The following is a 21,350-nucleotide window of genomic DNA, read 5'->3' as shown; positions in this document are numbered from 1 at the left end:
GAACAGGGAGGCATTGGCCACTCTGCACCATCACGGACTCCAAGATGAGCTGGAGGATTCCCTTGCCTTGGGACAGTCGGTTGAGAACTTGGAAGTTTTCATCCACTAGTCTGTCCGTCTCGTCTGGCACAGTGAAAGTGGGACCACTTCAGGAGGTCAGAGAGAGCCAGTCCACACCCGGTCCCTACATAACGCAGTTCTGCTCCCCAACCTCAGACCATGACCAGCCCATCACCTGCTCAAATCCAGTCAAACCTATGGGCTCTCCGCCGATGAGTGGGCCTGGTGTTGGAGTCAACGTCGCTGCTTTTACTCTGGGAAAGCAGGTCACCTGCAGGCTGAGTGTCCGAAGCTGCAGCTACCTGGAGAACTGCTAAGGCCGTCCATTGCTGGGTGGACAGTGATGGCATAGGCCCAATCCCAAGGATTCTGGTTTTGTGCCAAAAGCAGAGTTCATGTGGGGTAAGAACTTGTGGCAGGTAAAGGTTTTTGTGGACTCTGGGGCAGCGGTTAATTTTCTGGATTTAGGAACTGCCCCTTGGTTCGACATACCACTATGAGAGCTGAGCCTGTCCACGCCCACAACTGTCTTCCACAGCTGAACACTAGGTTCCAGGCAGGTCCAGCAACAGATGGTGGGTTTGCAGATGAGGATAGACGGTCATGTGAAAGACATTAGTTTCACACTATTGACTCTGCACTCGTACCCTTGGCTGTCCCAACATGACCCATCCGTGGACGTGAGGAAGGGGGAATCACTGCCTGGCCCAGTGATTGTAAAAGAGATTGCTTGCGGCATGGTATTCTGAAAAGGAAAGGCCTTGACTCTTTCACTGCATCAACCCTACGAATATGCTATAAACCTGCTGCTACTGTACTTGTCTCCCGCGGGGTCGATTGTACGTGCTTTCAGGCCCAGAGAGAAGTGCAACAGAGGAGTATATAAAGGAAGCTCGTGCCGCAGGCTTCATTCAGCCAACTACCTCATCTGCCAGTGTAGGCTTCTTCTTCGTACAGAAGAAAGATGTGTGACTGAGGCCGTGCATTGATTATAGGTGATTAAACTGCATTAAGGCCAAGAATTGTTACCCTCTTCCATTTATGAATGCAGCCTTTGAGGTGCTCCAAGGGGCAAGGGCATTCACAAAACTAAACCCATGGAGTGCACACAGTCTGATCCGTCTTAGGGAAAGCAATGTGTGGAAGACTGCACTCAGTACACTGACAGGGCACTACAGCTACTGAGTTATACCCTTCAGCCTTGCAAATTCTCCAGCGGTTTTCCAGGCCTTTATAAATGACATGCTCTAGGATATTCTTCACAAGTATGTCTTCGTCTACTTGGATGATAGCCTACTCTTCTGTGAGTATGTGGAGGGGCACGGTGCTTACTTCAGAGAGATTTTAAAGAAGCTTCTAGACCATGGGCTTCATCAAGTTGGAGAAGTCAGTGATTCGCGTGACATCTGCTTCATTTTTGGGTTTCATCATCTCCAATGGCAATCTCAAGTTGGACCCTACCAAGATGCAGGCAGTCAGAGACTGGCCACTACCATCCAGTGTCAAGCAAGTCCAGTGATTCCTGGGGTTTGCAAACTTCTACCAGAAGTTCATCAGGAACTTCAGCTCAGTGGCAGCTTCGCTGACAATGCTGACTAAGAAATCCATGGGTCCTGTTGTCTGGACGACTGAAGCAGAGGCTGCCTTTGCACAGCTTCAACAGTGGTTCACAACAGCTCTCGTCTTGGTTTCTCCTAACCCGGACCTTCCCTTCATCATGGAAGGGGACACCTCAGACATTGGAGTGGGTGTTGTCTTGTCCCAATGATCAGCATTTGACGGTAAACTGCACCTGTTTGCATTCTTCTCCAGGCAGCTAACCCCGGCAGTGAGGATCCATGGCATTGGGAATTGGGAGCTTCTTGCGGTTAAATTAGCCTTGGGGGAATGGTGTCACTGGCTGGAAGGGGCCACAAACTCTTTTATTGCTTGGACTTACCAACCACAAGAGCCTGGCTTATATTCAGGAGGCCAAGAGGCAAAATTCCAGGCAAGCCAGGTGGGTTTTATTCTTTAACCACTTTGAATGCATCCTGATCTACAGACCGGGGTTAAACCAGAAGCCAGATGCCCAGTCCCGTCAGTTTGATGAACCGGAATGAGAGGAGCAGCCTACCATCATTTTTCCCCTGGCCAGGGTGGTAGCGCCAATTTGTTGGGGAATCAAAGCTCTTGTTCGCAAGGCCCAAGCACAAGGGGAGGTTCCTAGGAATGGTCCTCTGGGTCAGCTGTTCGTCTCAAGTTCCATCCAGTCCCATTTACTCCAATGAGGATGTACCTTGAGGATGACCACACACCCAGGGATTGCCAGGACCTTCGAGTTTATGAACAGTAGGTATTGGTGGCCCAGAACGAAGAAAGAGGCTCGGCAGTATCTGCAAATATACGAGGTGTCTGCATGGAACGGGAGCCCTGTGACCGACCTCAAGGGCTCCTCCACCCTCTACCTGTTCCAGAAAGGCTTTGGGCACGCACCTCCATGCACTTTGCCTCGAGTCTCCCACCAACCAAGGGGAAGTTGGTCATCAATGTGGTTCTTGATTGGTTTTTGAAAGCCTGCAAGTTCATTGCCTTGGAGAAGCTACCATCTGTAGCAAAGGCAGCCAGAATTGTCCTGGACCAGGTCTTCATGGTCCACAGATTCCCGGTGGACATTGCCTCAGATTGTGGTCCACAATTTACATCACATTTCTGGAGGGCGTTCTGTAAGCTGGTTGGGGCGACAGAAAGCTTTTGCTCTGGGGTTTCTCCAACGATCAGCCGGAGCAGACCAACCAGAACGTTTCTAGCCTCGGAAAAACCTGACGAGTGGTGTGACCATCCGATGTGGGCAGAGGTCGCCCATCACACCATACGGCATTCGGCGCACAGGATGATACCATTCAGGTGAAATTTTGGGTATACTCTGCCTCTCTTTCTGGTACAAAAGGCTGAAGATCTTATCCAATGCTGCAAGCAAAAATGGATTTGGGCAAGAGAGACTTTGCTAAACTCTCCCCAGAAAGTGGAGATTAAGGCAAACCAAAAGAGAAGACAGGGACCTGTTTTACAGCCTGGGCAACAGATCTGGCTGTCCACTCATGATTTGCATCTCTGACTGGGATCTAGAAAGTTGGCTCCCAAGTTCATTGGACCCTGAGGTAAGTAAACCTGATGGCTTACACTTCGCGGTTTCCCAAGACGTAAAGATCAATCCCACCTTCCTCATCTCTAAATTACAACCTGCCTGTACCAGCCCCTTACCCCACAACCATCAGCCCCGCCATCACTTAGGTTTGTCGACGGGGAGCAGGTCTTCACGGTGAAGGGTTTTGGATTTGCGCAGTATTGGAAGTGTTTGGCAATACCTAGTGTACTGGGAAGGATTCGGACCCAAGGAGAGGTGAGTGCCTGACAGAGATATCTTGGATCCTGCTCTCATCCATCATTACCACCACCACCTTTGGGTCCAAACCATTCTCGTCAAGGAACTCATCATATTTACTTTAAAGAAAGGAAGAGAAAAATATAGGGGGCCATAGGGCAGATGTGTATCAATTGCCTGTTTTAACGGATGTCTTACAGGGGCAGATGGAAAGACACAATCTGCTTAGAGAAATATCTTTCATACATGGAAAGAATACTGAGCAAGGTTCGAAGTTTTTCAGTGACTTGGGAGATTGGCAGGAGGCAACGGGTGGGAATAAAGGGGGCATTGTTCCACAGGAGTTGATATTGGGACAGATACTTTTCATGTTATATGTCGATGATTTGGATGATGGTATTGATGGGCTTATGGCCAGGTTTGCAGACAAGACGAAGATAGAGAGGCAGATGATGTTGAGGAAGCAGGGAGTCTGCAGGAGGACTTAGCCAGATTAGAACATTGGGCAAAGATGTATCAGATGGAATCCAGTGTTGGGAAGTGTATGATCATGCACTTTGATAGAAGGAATAAAGGCATTAAACTGAGCAAATTCAGAGATCAGAAGCGCAAAGGGACTTGGGAGTCCTCGTGCAGGAGTCCCTCACGGTTAACTTGCAGGTTGAGTCAGTGGCGAGAAAGGTCAAATGCAATATTAGCAATCACTTCAAGAGAACGAGAATATAAAAGCAAGGATGTAATGATGAAGAATTATTAAGAGTCAGTCAGAATGAACTTAGACTAGTATCAAAGAAAAGGTGTGCTGGCATTGGAGAGGGTCTAAAGAAGGTTCATGAGAATGATCCCAGGAAGAAAGGGTTAATGTATGAGGAGCATTTGATGGCCCTCGGCCTGTACGCACTTCTGTTTAGTAGAATGGAGGGATCTCTTTGAAACCTAGTAAATATTGAAAAGCTGAGATAGAGTGTATGGGAGAAAATGTTTCCGTCAGTGGGAACTCTAAAACCAGAGGACACAATGTCATAATTGAGGGAAATCGCTTTAGGGCAGAGATGAAGAGGAATTTCTTAAATCAGAGGATGATGAATTTGTGGAATTATTTGCCAGAGATGATGTGGAGGCCAAGTCAGTGGGTATATTTAAATTTAAAGCAGAGGTTGATAGGCTCTTGATTCATAAAGGTGTCAAAAATTGTGAGGTGAAGGCAGGAGAATGTGTTTGAGAGGACGGAATTGTGGACCAGACGATGGGCTGGATGGTCTAATTCTGTTCCTACATCTTACAGCCTTATGATCTATGGAAGAAAAGGTGCAGAATGTGTGTTTTGTTTTAGATTTTCATTCAACAATCTAAACATTGCAATTCAGTGGATGTGTCTCAAAATTAGGGTCAGTGTTTGGGGTAAAATATTGACAAACTCAAAAAAGTAAGAATGAATGGAAAATTTTGCTGAACCCAAGAGAGCATATCTATTTCAGTTCTCATCTCCAGTCTCTCTATCTACACTTGATTCTAGACAATACTGTAGGATATCAACTAGTTACCACCAAACAGATCGGATGATTTGTGCTTTGCGGAGTTGTTTACACAGAGTTTATTCAGTCTGCGAGACTGGAGTATTTGTATTGTAGGTGGAATGCTCTGATGCCCAGGTCCCCAATGTGTTCTGTAGATCATCTTACCAAGTAGACAAAATATGGGGCTTTCCAATCATCGTCCCAGAACCTGCCAGTGAGTGATCTCGGCAGACTCTGCATGACGAGTTTGTATGGGATCCGTCTTGCTACAGTATAACTACACGGGACAGATCGAGAAGTCATTTCCAGTTCACAGTCACCCACCTGAGAAATATAGAGAGAGAAACAAATTGTGGATGTAAATACAGTCACTCTGATAATATGAAAAATACACAGAAAGTATAATTGGTGTCTACGGTGACTCCATCGGAGTCATTAGGTATGATATTGAAGAAACATTTATCACACAAAATCATCAAGAATTCAGGTGACAGAGAAGGGTTATGGCACAAGGGAAAATGATCAAAGTTCAAAGTTCAGACAAAATTTATCATCATACTACAGATATATATCACTGTATGCTATACTGAGTTTCATTTTCTTGTGGGCATTCACAGTAAGTACAGAGAAACACAACAGAGTCAATGAAAGACCACTTCCAACAGGACAAACAACGTGCAAAAGACAACAAACTGCAAATAGAAAAGAAAAAAAACAATAATAGTAAATAAGCAATAAATATCATGAAGATGGGATGAAGAGTAGTTGAATGTGACTCCATGGATCACGGGAACAGCTCAGTGATGGGGTGAGTGAAGCTGAGTGACACTACCCCCTCTGGATGAACCTGCTTGTCGAGGGGTAATTCTGCTCCTATGTCTTATAGTCTTCTCAATAATATCACCTCTTACCCTGAGAAAGCGCTTGCAGGTGTAGTCATAACCGTACCAAGCAACGCCCATCACCAGCTTTCTGGAGTCAATGCCCAGTCTGATATAATCCGACATTCCTGAAAGGACAAATTGTATAAATTGGATCTCAGTCAGCTTTGTGAGAGGGTGAGGTTGAGGGTCTCATTGAACCTACCTGACAAAACCCGGTGATAGGGAGCACTTGACCTTGCAACACAACCATCCCGCAGGTCATTTGGAATGTCATAGGATGCCACAAATAAAATGTCACAGGCTTGTGAAATTGCTAAAAAGTCATAACATCGTTCGTTCTTGCAGTGTGGTGACCAAGGTACGTGAAAGGAGATCTGAGGGCCAAAGAACAATGAGAAATCAGTCTCATATTATTATTTACACTGGGAAATAATCTCCAGCAGACAATTCCCCACATACCAACACTGTGACAGTGTTGGACACTGGCCTCAGTATATCAGAGGTACGTTTGAAATTTTCTGTTTTCCTGATCCAGTAATAACCAGGGCAAGTTCTGCCTCCATCATCACAGTCACAGTCACCATGCTTTGAGGAACCGTATTACAGGAAAGGGACAATACTGGTACCTCAAGGTGGTGTAGAAACAGATAACTGTACAGAAGAATGGGAGATGGTTCCTCCTCCAATGATTCATCCTTGTGCCTCCAAAAATGTAGCCCCTCCACTTTGACATTCAATGTGTTTTTCATTCAGTGATGCCCTTCTGCACACCACTGTTGTAACATGGTTATTTGATTGACCTCTGCCTTCCTATTAGTCTGGCCATTCTCCTCTGATCGCTCATGGCATTTTTGCCCACAGAACTGCCATTCACTGGATGTCTTGTTTTTTTGTTTGTGCATCATTCTCTGTAACTCTGGAGACTATTGTGTGTAAAAATCCCACGAGATCAGCAGCTTCTAAGATACGCAAACCACCCAATCTGGCACCAACAATCATTCTAAAGAAGAAAGCCCTTAACTCCGAGTGGAGTCCTCGGGACACCATCACGACGGCGTTTTTCTTTTAGCAAGCTTTCTTATTTTTATGAGGCCAAGTTGCTAGCTCGACGCTCAACCCAGCACGGATGGAAAGCATGCAAAGGAACCGGCCAGATTCGAACTCGGGAGCCTTCGCTCCGAAGTCCGGCACTGATGTCACTACGCTACCAGCCAGACTTCCAATCATTCCAAGCTCAATGTCATTTAGCTCAGATTGCTTCCCCATTCTGATGTTTGGTCTGAACAACATCTGAAACTTCACCATGTCTGCATTCTTTTATGCTTTGAGTTGCTGCCCAGTGACTGGCTGATTAGATATTTGCATTAATGAGCAGGTGTACAGATGTACCTAATAAAGTGGCCACCGAGTGCATGCAGAGTGTTCCCATCATAAAAAACTTGAATATTTGACCATTTTACCTGAGATCCGGGTAGCTCTTGGTGGAAATATGAGGCAGTTTCTTTAACAAACTCAGTTACTTTATGATACTGATCAGACCCTTTTTCAACCATTTCCAGAAGCTCTAAATAAATTCCATCCATATATCGGAATTTCACGATGCTTGAAGTGTATTTCATCCACTGTCTTCGAATATGCCTGCTTTCAATGTTAGACGTTGTAAAGCTGCCTGATAAGGGGTAAAACACAGCTCAGTTCAGACAACAGACAACAGGATGTACAGAATGTTACAAGGCATGATCAATTGAAAATACAAACATAAGAAATAGGAGAAGGAGTCGTCCATCTGCCCATCGAGCATGCCCCACTCCGCCATTCAATAAGATCACGGCTGATCTGACCATGGACACTTCTCCACCTACCTGCCTTTTCCCAATAATCCTTAATTCCCCTACTATGCAAAAATGTATCCCTCCACGTCTTAAATATATTTACTGAGGTAGCCTCCACTGCTTCATTGGGCAGAGATTTCCACAGATTCACCACTCTCTGGGAAAAGCAGTTCCTCTTCATCTCCATCTTGAACTACGCCTCTGAATCTTGAGGCTATGTCCCCTAGTTCTAGTCTCACCTACCAGTGGAAACAACTTTTCTGCCTCTATCTTATCTATCTCTCTCATAATTTTATGTTTCTATAAGATCCCCTCTCATTCTTTTGAATTCCAGTGAGTACAGTCCCAGTCAACTCAATCTCTCCTCACAGTCTAACCCCATCATCTCTGGAATCAACCTGGTGAACCTCCTCTGCACTGCCTCCAAAGCCAATATATCCTTTTTCAAGTAAGGAGACCAGGACTGCATACAGTACTCTAGGTGTGGCCTCACCAGTACCCTGTGCATAACCTCCCTGCTCTTAAATTCAATCCCTCTAGCAATGAAGGCCAACATTCCATTTGGCTTCCTGATAGCCTGCTGCACCTGCAAACCAACTTCTTGTGATTCATGCACATGAACTCCCAAATCCGTCTGCACAGCAGCGTGCTGCAATTTTTACCATTTAAATAATAATCTTTTCTTACATTTTCCCTTCCAGAGTGCATGACCTCGCATTTTCCGACATTGTACTCTATTTGCTCTTCTCTGTGGATTGTCACCTTGTCGCGGTGGAGAAGCTTGTGTGGTCCTGAGATCCCGAGAGCAATGCTGTCTGGAGCTATGCTCCTGGTAGGGTCACCCATGCCGGTAAGGTCGAGGGTGAGGTCCCTGACAAAGAACAATCTAACCAAGACCTCAACGGTGGAACAGGCGGACGAAGTTACTTCGAACTCATCGACTGTGAAGGCGGATGAAGGCTGCAACAAATCGATCAGCTCCAATCGTCGTGGTTTCCATGCCATTGGAATCAGTTGGTTGATTTGTGAAGTATCGTGTGCTTCTTGGAGTGCAACATCAAGTACACGTTAAACAAATACTCACACAGGCGTCTTCACTCTGTGGGCCACTTCTTCAGAACGAAGACCATCATCCTCAACCTCGAGGGATAGTCACTCTATCTGCCAGACCCTTTTTCACTTACTTAACCTATGCATATGTCTCTGAAAACCATATGATACAGGAGTGGAATGAGGCCATCTGGCCCATCAAGTCTGCTCTGCCATTCGATCGTGGCTAATCCCCTTTATCTCCTCCTCAACCCCAGTTTCTAGCCTTCTCCCCATAACCTTTGAAGCCATGTCCAATCAAGAACCTATCAATCTCTGCCTTAAATACACCCAACAACTTGGCCTACACAGCTGCATGTGGCAACAAATTCCACAAATTCCCACTGTCTGGCTAAAGAAATTTCTCCGCATCTCTGTTTTGAATGGATGCCCCTCTATCCTGAAGCTGTACCCTCTTGTCCTAGACTCTCCCACCATGGGAAACATCCTTTCCACATCTACTCTGTGTAGTCCTTTCAATATTTGAAAGGTTTCAATGAGATCCCCCTCATCCTTCTAAATTCAAGCAAGTACAAACGTTCCTTGTATGGTAACCCTTTCATTCCTGGAATCATCCTTGTAAACCTCCTCTGGACCCTCTCCAATTCCAGCACATCTCTTCTAAGATGAGAGGCCCAAAACTGTACACAATAGTCAACGTAAGGGCTCACCAGTGCCTTATAAAGCCTCAGCATCACATCCCTGCTCTTGTAATCTAGACCTCTTGAAATGAATGCTAACATGGCGTCTGCCTTCCTCACCATTGATTCAACCTACAAGTTAACCTTTAGGGTGTCCTGCACAAGGAATCCCAAGTCCTTTTGAAAGTCAGATCTTTTTTGATTTTCTCCACGTTTAGAAAACAGTCCACATATTTATTTCTACTACCAAAGTGCATGACCATGCATTTTCCAACATTGTATTTCATTTGCCACTTTCTTGCCCATTCTCCTCATCTGCCCAAGTCCTACAGCATCCTACCTGTTTCCTCAATACTACTTGCTCCTACACTAATATTCATATCATCAGCAAGCTTGACAACAAAGCCATCTATTTCATCATCTACGGCAGTTATATATAGCATAAAAGGAAGTTGACCCAACACCGACCCCTGCGGAACACCACGAGTCACTGTCAGCCAAACAGACAAGGATCCTTTTATTCCCACTCACTGCCTCCTACCAATCAGCCGATGCTCTAACCACCTTAGTAACTTTCCTGTAATACCATGGGCTCTTAACTTGGTAAGCAGCCTCATGTGTTGCACCTTGTCAAAGGCCTTCTGAAAGTCCAAATATACAACATCCACTGCATCCCCTTTATCTATCCTACTTGTAATCTCCTCAAAGAATTCCAATAGTTTGGCAGGCAGGATTTAGCCTTAAGGAAACCATGCTGACTTTGTACCTTCTTGGCCTGTGTCACCAAGTTCTCCAGCACCTCGTCCTTAACAATGGACTCTACCACTGAAGTCGGACTAACTGCCTTAAATACACCCAATGACTTAGGCTCCACTACCACCCTCTGAAAAAAAATTTGCTGCCTCGATTCAGCCTTCGACACAGCGCTTAAATCCATCGAACTCTGGGTCCTCCTCACTCTCGGTGACCGGCCCGTCACCTCACCTCGGTTCTGCCCAGTCGAATTGCCTTCAAGTCCAAAGGGAAGTTACAGACTATTATTGGCAATGATCGTTTGCCAGTAAAAGTGTTCCAAACGTCACTCCTGGCAATGAGTTCCACACACCACCGCTCTCTGGGTAAAGAACCTACCTCTGACACCCCCATAATTTCTTCCAGTCAACATACAGTAAAATTGTGCCCCTTTGAGCCATTTCTACCCAGGGAAAAAGACTGGCTTTCCGTTCTATCTGCACCTCTTATCAACTTGTACACCTCGATCAAATCACCTTTCATCCTCTTTCGCCCCAAAGAGAAAAGCCCTACCTCAGAATCAGAATCAGGTTTAATCTCGCCGGCATGTGGTGTGAAATTTGTTAACTTAGCAGCAGCAGTTCAATGCAATACATCATATAGCAGAGAAAAAATAAAAAAAATAAAAAGAGTAATAATAATAAATAAACAAGTAAATCAATTATGTATATTGAATAGATTTAAAAAATATACAAAATACTGCATATTAAAAAAAGTGAGGTAGTGTCCAAAGATTCAACGTCCATTTAGAAATCAAATGGCAGAGGGGAAGAAGCTGTTCCTGAATCGCTGAGTGTGTGCCTTCAGGCTTCTGTACCTCCTACCTGATGGTAACAGTGAGAAAAGGGCATGCCCTGGGTGCTGGAGGTCCTTAATAATGGACGCTGCCTTTCTGAGACACTGCTCCTTCAAGATGTCCTGGGTACTTTGTAGGCTAGTGCCCAAGATGGAGCTGACTAGATTTACAACCTTCTGCAGCTTGTTTTGGTCCTGTGCAATAGCCCCTCCACACCAAACAGTGATGTAGACTGTCAGAATGCTCTCCACAGTACATCTGTAGAAGTTTTTGAGTGTATTTGTTGACATACCAAATTTCTTCAGACTCCTAATGAAGTATAGCTGCTGTCTTGCAATCTTGCCTTCTTTATAACTGCATCGATATGTTGGGACCAGGTTAGATTTTCAGAGATCTTGACACCCAGGAGCTTGAAACTGCTCACTCTCTCCACTTCTGATCCCTCTATGAGGATTGGTATGTGATCCTTTGTCTTGCCCTTCCTGAAGTCCACAATCAGCTCTTTCATCTTACTGACACTGAGTGCCAGGTTGTTGCTGTGGCACCACTCCACTAGTTGGCATATCTCACTCCTGTATGCCCTCTCGTTACCACCTGAGATTCTACCAACGATGATTGTATTGTCAGTAAATTTATAGATGGTGGTTGAGCTATGCTTAGCCACACTCACCTCAGCCTATCCTCATCTGGCATGTATGTTAGTCCAGACAGCATCCTGGTAAATCTCCTCTATACCCTCTCTAAAGCTTCCATATTTTTCCTTTAGTGAGGTGACTGGAACTGAATGCAATACTCCAAGTGTCGTCTAACCAGAGCTTTATACAGCTTCAACATTACTTCGTGGCTCTAGAACTCTTGAATGTATTGCAAGACAGAATTGGTGTTAAAACATAAGACATACACACTGGAGCAGAATTAAGCCATTTAGCCATTCCAGTCTGCTCTGTCAATCCACAGTTGATATAGGATCCATCCCAACTCCATTCTCTTGCCTTCTCAAATGATGAAACTCTGACTCCATCACACTGAGCACTGGATCCCCACAAGGCTGTATGCTTAGCCCACTGCTGTTTACACTGCTAACATATGACTGTGCAGCCAGATTGAAGGAGAACCTGATCATTAAATTTGCAGATGATACCACAGTGGTGGGCTCATCAGGCAAAAATGATGAAACTATGTACAGGGAGGAGGTCAAACACCTATACAGCTGGTGCAGGGATAACAACTTGATGCTTAATGTCACCAAAACCAAGGAGATGATCGTCAATTTCAGACGGTCTCAGCCTGAGCACACACCCCTCAGCATCAGCGGCTCCACAGTGGAGAGAGTGGAAAACATCAAGTTCCTTGGGGTGCAGATCTCGGACAATCTCACCTGGTCCAGGAACACCACTGGGATTGTGAAATGGGCCCAGCAGAGATTGCACTTTCTGAGGAAGCTTAAACAAGCATCACTCCCCACTAACATCTTAACTACATTCTACAGAGGCGTGGTTGAGAGTGTGCTGACCATTTGCATCACAACTTGGTACTCCAGCTGCAGTTCTGTTGACAAAAAAGCCTTGCAGAGGGTGGTTAGGGGAGCAGAGAAGGTTATTGGGGTCTCCCTACCTTCTGTCCAAGATCTCTTTCAGAGTCGATGCCTCCAGAAGACATGGTACATCATTAAAGACCCCTCACACCCTCTCCATGAACTGTTTGTTCTTCGGCCATCAGGCAAACGTTACAGGAGCATCAACACTAAAACCACAAGGCTACTAAACAGCTTCCTCCCACAGGCAGTCAGACTGCTAAATAGCTGCTCCACCTGACTCTGCTTTGGACACTTTTAACTTGCACTGGACACTTATAACTGATTTTAACTGACATGTGGCTGTTGTGTTTTACTATTTATTGTTATGCTTATTATTTAGTGTTGCGTTTGTTATGTTATGATTGCACTGCCCCTGAGAAACGCTGTCTCATTCTGCCCTGCAGAGCTGATGTACGGTTAGAATGACAAAGTTTTTTGAATCTTTGAATCTTTGAATCTTCTCCCCTTAACCTTTAATGCCCTGACTAATCGAGAACATATCAACCTCCACTTTAAACATACCCAATGACTTTGCATCTGTGGCAATGAATTCCACAGATTTGCCACTCTGGCTCAGGGAATTCTTCCTCATATCTGTTCTAAATGAATGTCTCTCTGTTCTAAAACTGTGCTGTCAGCTCTTAGGCTCCCCAAATATAGGAAACATTCTCTCCATCCACTCTGTCTGGGCATTTCAATATTCAGGAAGTTTCAATAAGATCCCCCTTCATTCTTCTAAACTCCAGCAACTAAAGGCTCAGATTCATCAAATGTTCCTCATACAGTAAACCAGTAATTCCAGGGATCATTCTCGTGGACCTCCTCTGCACCCTCTCCAGTATCAGCACATCCCTTCTCAGATAGAGAACCCAAAACTGCTCACAATACATCATGTGTGGTCTGATCGATGCCTGTGATTGCACCCTTCCCATTCCTGAGTTCTACCCTAATTAACCATTTAGATCTATAGATGTTAATCACAAACTATTCACTCTCTCGGCTGTGATAAAATGAGTTACTGTACCTTTCAAGACAATTCGAGCGTTATTTGCATGAGCAGTACAAACAGCCTCCAGTTCAGTTTGTACAGTGACTACAATTGTTGTGATCTTCGACCAGTCGTAATGATTCCAATCGCTCTCGTCCAGGTGAAAGGCAAATACCTTGAATAAAAATAAAACTGCCACCTGAGGTAATGGAAACATCAAAGTCTCATACAATAATATAGATTTGCATAGCATATAGCATTACAAAGAACAATTACAAGAAGGTCTTTACAAAGAAGGCACGGCAGCACCTCTACTTTCTTAGAAGTTTGCACAGATTCAGCAAGTTATCTAAAACTTTGTCAAATGTCTATAGATGCACAGTGCAGAGTATACTGACTGGTTGCCTCATGGCCTAGTATAGAGATACCAATACCCAGGAACAGATAAATCTAAAGATGGTGGTGGATTACAGCCCAGTCAATCACAGCCCTCCCCATCACTGGGCACATCTTCGAGGAGCACTGCCACAAGAAAGCAGCATCTATCATCAAGGACCCCCTCTATCCATTCAAGAGCTCTTCCCACAGGAAGGAGGTACAGGATCCTTGTGTCCCACACCACCAGGTTCAGAAACAGCTAATGCCCCTCAACCATCAGGAAGGAGATACAGGAGCCTCAGGTCCCACACTACCAGGTTCAGGGACAGTTATTACCTCTCAACCATCAGACTCCCAAACCAACATGAGTAATCTCACTCAACTCAACACTGAACTGTTCCACAACCTACAGACTCACTCTCAAGGACTCTACAACTCATGTTCCCAGTAACTTGTATTTGTTTTTATTTATAGAATTTGTCTTCTTTTGCACATTGGTTGTTTATCAGTCTTTGTTTATGCATAGTTTTCATAAATTCCCTTATACTGCATTTCTGTTTTTCTGCAAACGCCTTCAGGAAAATGTCGTGTATGGTGACATTTATTTTTGATCATCAATTTACTTTGAAGGTTTTGAACTTTTAACACTGAACAGAGAACGGTACAGCGCAGAAACAGGCCCTTCAGCCCACAATATCTACCCCAAACATGAAGCCGAATCCAGCTACATCTCTACGGTCTGCACATGATTCATTTCCCTCTATGTGTCTATCTAACAGCCTCTTCAATGCCACGTTCATATCTGCTTCCGAATTACTTCATGTACTGAAGTAGTTCATTGTAAAATTATTGGTTTTCCGGCATATCCAATGATGACAGGAGGCCTGTGCAGGAGAGTTTTTAAAGTGGAAACACGGGAATAGTTCCACCCTCTCGACTTCAGAAGTCCGGGTCCACTGGTACAAGTAGTCGTCTCAGTTGGAGTATTCCTTGGTTGCAGTGGATGACCATGACTTCTGTACCTCGTCAGGACCTTCACTCTCCACGGAGCGCTGCAGGATCGTCTCCCTGGCTATTGAATCCCATCCACCCAGTCCGCCAGAGCTGACTTCACATGCTAGGACAAACATATGTCTACCTCACTGGGGTATGAGGCCCACCAGCTGCCCTCACCTTGTTTAGCCACCACTCAAAGCGGTGTGGCCCCTCCCATGCAAACAGCTTCCTGCACCGTAGGTGTGAGCTGACTGTTTAGTGGCACCAAAAGTAAGTGCTGTGCCCCAGAATGGACACGACAACCCCCTTCACCAGAGGAGCTACCCCTCCCTGGACACCCCATTCTCCCCTAATATCATTAATGAATATACTTTTCTCCTGGGTCTGAGGTCGAGTTGGCGGTAGACGCATTCAACCTGCAGATTATTTTGCTGACTTTTGAAGAAGCACAGTCTGCAGAAGGAAGATTAAGAGAATGGGTGAAGAAGCGCCAGATGGAATACGGTGTAGGGAAGTGCGTGTTCATGCACTTTGGTAGAAGGAATAAAGGCACAGACAGTTTTCTAAATGGGGGGCTAATTCAGAAATCAAAGGTGTCAAGGGATTTGAGACTCCACGTGCAGGATTTCCTAAAGGTTAATCTGCTGTTTGATCGGAGGTGAGGAAGGCAAATGCAATTCCTTGGCATTCATTTTGAGAGGACTTGAATACAAGAGCAAGGATGTAATGCTCGAATTGAATTAATTAAATTTATTACCTTCATACATCCTTCTTTTGGCCAGACATGCCCTGCACAAAAAGGACAGGTTGCACTTGAATCTGAGGGGGACCAATATCCTGGGGGGGAGGTTTGCTGAGGCTATTGGGGAGAGTTTAAATTAGAATTGCTGGGGTATGGGAACCAAACTGAAGAGACAGAGGAAGGGATGGTTGGCTCACAAATCGAGAAAGCTTGTAGACAGTGTGAGCGGGAGGATAAGCAGGTGATAGAGAAGGGATGCGCTCAGACTGATGGTTTGAGACGAGTCTATTTTAATGCAAGAAGCATCATGAACAAAGCGGATGAGCTTAGAGCGTGGATTAATACTTGGAGCTATGATGTGGCCGTTACAGAGACTTGGATGCAGGAATGGAATGCAGGGGCAGGAATGGCCACTTAGAGTGCCAGGTGTTAGATGTTTCAGAAAGGACAGGGAGGGAGGCAAAAGAGGTGGGGGCGTAGCACTGCTGATCAGAGATAGCATCAGGGCTGCAGAAAAGGAGGAAAGCGTGGAGGGATTGTCTACGGAGTCTCTGTGGGTGGAAATTAAGAACAAGAAAGGGTCAATAACTCAACTGGGTGTTTTTCATAGACCACCCAATAGAAACAGGGACATCGAGGAGCAGAAAGGGAGACAGATTCCAGAAAGGACACCTTTGTTTGTCATGGTGGGAGATCTTAATTTCCCAAATATTGATTAGCATCTCCCCAGAGCAAGAGGTTCAGATGGGGTGGAGTTTGTTATGTGTGTTCAGGAAGGTGTCTCGACACAATATGTAGATAAGCCTACAGGAGGAGAGGCTGTACTTGATCTAGTATTGGGAATTGAACCTGGTCAGGTGTCAGTGGGAGAGCATTTTGGAGATAGTGATCACAATTCTATCTCCTTTACCATAGCATTGGAGAGGGATAGGAACAGACAAGTTAGGAAATTGGAGTAAGGGGAAATATGAAGCTATCAGGCAGGAACTTGGATGCATAAATTAGGAACAGATGTTCTCAAGGAAATGTATGGCAGAAATGTGACAAATATTCAGGGGATATTTGTGCGGCGTTCTGCATAGTTACGTTCCAATGAGACAGGGAAAGGATGGAAGGATACAGGAACCGTGGTGTGCAAAGGCTGTTGAAAATCTAGTCAAGAAGTAAAGAAAAGCTTACGAAAGGTTAAAAAAAGGTAATAATAGAGATCTCGAAAATGATAAGGCTAGCAGGAAGGAGTTTAAGATTGAAATTAAGAGAGCCAGAAGGGGCCATGAGAAGGCCTTGATGAGGAGGATTTAGGAAAGCCCCAAGGCATTCTACAGTTATGAGAAAAGCAAGAGGATAAGATGTGAGAGAATAGGACCAATCAACTGTGACAGTGGAAAAGTGTGTATGGAACCGGAGGAGATAGCGGAGGTACTTAATGAATACTTTGCTGCAGTATTCACGACGGAAAAGGACCTTGGTGATTGTCAGGATAGAACATAGAACATAGAATAGTACAGCACAGTAAAGGTCCTTCGGCCCATAATGTTGTGCCGACCCTTAAACCCTACCTCCCATATAATCCCCCAACTTAAATTCCTCCATATACCTATCTAGCTGTCTCTTACAGCAGACTGAAAAGCTTGAGCATATAGACATTAAAAAGGAGGATGTGCTGGAGCTTTTGGAAAGCATGAAGTTGGATAAGTCACCAGGACCGGACGGGATATACCCCAGGCTATTGTGGAAGGCAAGGGAGGAGATTGCTGAGACTCTGGCAATGATCTTTGCATCATCAATGGGACGGGAGAGGTTCCGGAGGATTGGAGGGTTGCAGATGTTGTTCCCTTGCTCAAGAAAAGGAGTAGAGATAGCCCAGGAAATTATAGACCAGTGAGTCTTACTTCAGTGGTTGGTAAGTTGTTGGAGAAGATCCTGAGAGGCAGGATTTATGAACATTTGGAGAGGCATAATATGATTAGGAATAGTCAGCATGGCTTTGTCAAGGGCAGCTCATGCCTTACGAGGCTCATTGAATTTTTTGAGACTGTGACTAAACACATTGATGAAGGTAGAGCTGTAGATGTCGTGTATATGAATTTCAAGGCATTTGATAAGGTGCCCCATGCAAGGCTTATTGAGATCCTATATAGCTGTAACATTACCTCTCAGCTCTTGAACTCAATCCCACGGTTAATGAAGTCCAATGCACCGTATGCCTTCTTAACCACATGGTCAACCTGCGCAGCTGCTTTGAATGTCCTATGGATCTCTCTGATCCTCCACACTGCCAAGAGTCTATATTCTGCCATCATATTTGACCTACCAAAATGAACCACCTCACACTTATCCGGGTTGAACTCCATCTGCCACTATCCACAACACCCCGAACCTTGTGTCATCAGCAAATTTACTAACTCATCCATCCACTTCCTTATCCAGGTCTTTTATAAAAATCACGAAGAGAAAGAGTCCCAGAACAGATCCCAGAGGCACACCACTGGTCACTGACCTCCATGCAGAATATGACCCATCTACAACCACTCTTTGCCTTCTGTGGGCAAGCCAATTCTGGATCCACAAAGTAAGGTCCCCTTGCATCCTATGCCTCCTTACTTTCTTGTCAGACCTCACTTTGAGTACTGTGCTCAGTTCTGGTTACCTCACTACAGGAAGGATGTGGAAACCATAGAAAGGGTGCAGAGGAGATTTGCAAGGATTTTGCCTGGATTGGGGAGCGTACCTTATGAGAATAGTTTGAGTGAACTTGGCCTTTTCTCCTTGGAGTGACGGGGGATGAGAGGTGACCTGATAGAGGAGTACAAGATGATGAGAGGCATTGATCGTGTGGATCGTCAGAGGCTTTTTCCCTGGGCTGAAATGGCTAACAAGAGAGGGCACAGTGTTAAGGTGCTTTGAGGTAGGTACAGAGGAGACCAGGGTCAGCGGCATGTTTTTTTACGCAGAGAGTGGTGAGTGCATGGAATGGGCTGCTGGTGACGGTGGTGGAGGCGGATACAGTAGGGTCTTTTAAGAGACTCCTGGAAAGGTACATTGAGCTTAGAGAAACAGAGGGCTATGGGAAACCCTAGGTAATTTCTAAAGTTAGTATATGTTGAACACAGCATTGTGGGCCGAAAGGCCTGTATTGTGCTGTAGTTTTCTATGTTTCTATATACATTAGGATTAAAAATCTTTACGTTACGTCTCTGTCTAAATATGCAATTTATAATAACTTATTGTAAATAGTATGCATAACTTGATAGTCAATATAACATAGAAATATAATTGTATCAGCATGAGTTAATCAGTCTGCTGGCCTGGTGGAAGAAGCTGTCCCGGAGCCCGTTGGTCCTGGCTTTTACGCTGCGGTACCGTTTCCCGGATGGTAGCAGCTGGAACAGTTTGTGGTTAGGGTAACTTGGGGCCCCAATGAATTTTCGGGCCCTTTTTATACACCTGTCTTTGTAAATGTTCTGAATAGTGGGAAGTTCACAACGACAGATGCACTGGGCTGTCCGCACCACTCTCTGCAGAGTCCTGCGATTGAAGGAAGTACAGTTCCCATACCAGGCAGTGAAGCAGCCATCAGAATGCTCTCAATTGTGCCCCTATAGAAAGTTCTTAGAAATTGGGGGCCCGTACCAAACTTCTTCAACCGTCCGAGGAGAAAGAGGCGCTGATGCTGAGGCTTTCTTAGGCATTGGTCTGACTGCATCTGGAGTATTGTGAGCAGACTTCAGCCCCATATCTAAGAAAGATTGTCCTGGCATTGGAGAGGGTTGTGAGGAGGCTTACATGGATGACCCTGCCCCCACAAATTTCTTTAGCCAGAGGGTGGCGAATCTGTAGACACAGGCGGCTGTGGAGGCCAGGTTGTTGGGTATATTTAGAGCAGAGGATGATAGATTCTTGATTAGTTATTGAGTGATAGAACACTACAGACCAGCAACTGGTCCTTCGGCCCATCTAGTCTGGACTCTATTAATCTTAATGATTTCTTTCCTGTAGGTAGAACCAGAACTGTACTTTATACTCCAAATTAGGCCTCACAATGCCTTATACACTTCAATATTACATCCCAACTCCGGTACTCAATACTCTATTTACTGACTTCAATAATACATCCCATCTCTGGTACTCAATACTCTATTTACGAAGGCCAACCTGCTAAAAGCTCTCTTTATGATGCTACCTAACTGTGACAACACTTTAAAGGAATTGTGGATATGTATTCATAGAAGTTCTGCTGTACCATAATCCTCGGTGCCCTGCCACTCACTCTGCAAATCCAACTCAACAGTTTGCCCTCCCAAACTGCAACATCTCACACTTGTCTGCATTAAATTCCAGCCGCCATTTTTTCAGCCTGTTCAGATCCCAGTACAAGTTTCTATAGTCCTCCTCATTGCCCATGATGCCCCCAATCTTGGCTAATTTGTTAATCCAGTTCACCACATTATCATCCAGATCATTGACATAGATGACAAACAACCACAGACACGGTACCAATCCCTTCAGCACACCATTTGACACAGATGTCCAGTCAGAGAGACAACTATCTTACAACCAACTCTCTGGCTTCTCCCACAAGGCCAATGTTTCATCCAATTTACTACCTCATTCTGAGTGCCAAGCAACTGAAGCTTCTTGATCAACCTCCCATGTGAGACCTTGTCCAAGGCCTTGATAAAATCATTCACTTCCTTGTCTTCATCAATTTAGTAAGATTAGTAGGGGTGCCAGAGGACTGGAAAATTGAAAATGTTCCTCCAATCTTTAAGAAAGGAAATTATAGACCATTTAGCCTGACCTCAGTGTTTGGGAAGATGTCAGAGTCAATTGTTAAGGACGAGGTGATGGAGTACGTGGTAAAACAGGACAAGATGGTGCAAAGTCAGCATGGTTTCCTTAAGGGAAAGTCCTGCCTGATGAACCTGTTGGACTCTTTGAGGAGATTACAAGTAGGATAGGTAAAGGGGAGGCAGTGGTTGTTGTATATTTGGACTTTCAGAAGGCCTTTGACAAGGTGCCACACATAAGGCTGCTTAGCAAGTTAAGAGCCCATGGTATTACAGGAAAGTTACTAACATGTTTCGAGCATTGGCTGATTGGTAGGAGGCAGTGTGTGGGAATAAAAGGATGCTTTTCTGGTTGGCTGCCAGTGACTAGTGGTGTTCCGCAGGGGTCAGTGTTGGGACTGTTATTTTTTATGTTGTATATAAATGATTTAGATGATGGAATAGATGGCCTTGTTGCCAAAGGGTGATGAATTTTGGAATTTGTTGCCACATGCAGCTGTGGAGGCCAGGAGAAGGCCGGGAACTGGGGTTGAGGAGGAGATAGAAAAAGGATCAGCCATGATTGAATAGTGGAACAGACTCGATGGGCCAGATGGCCTCATTCTGCTCCAAATGAAGGCGGAGTTAAGATGGCGCTAAACGGTGACTCTTTTGCTTGCGTCTTCGGAAACAGCTCTATTCCCGTCTTTATTATCTTTATTTTACCCTTTCAGGGTTCTTTTGAGGACCCTGATCTGGAGTCGCATGCTGACTTCGGTTCCTTGCGGGAATGGGACCCGTTCTCGGGGTTTCAGGACTGGTGGTTGCCAAGGGTTCGGCCTGAGAGTCCGGCTCGGATTTGGAAGCCGAAGATCTCGGGGCTCTGGAGACAGGTGGATTGAGGGTCAGTGTCACGACAGGAGACC

This window comes from Mobula hypostoma, chromosome 12 (genome assembly GCF_963921235.1).
Source record: "Mobula hypostoma chromosome 12, sMobHyp1.1, whole genome shotgun sequence".
Taxonomy (NCBI): domain Eukaryota; kingdom Metazoa; phylum Chordata; class Chondrichthyes; order Myliobatiformes; family Myliobatidae; genus Mobula; species Mobula hypostoma.
The sequence above is the reverse complement of the archived record's forward strand: the minus strand, read 5'-3'. Positions refer to the sequence as shown.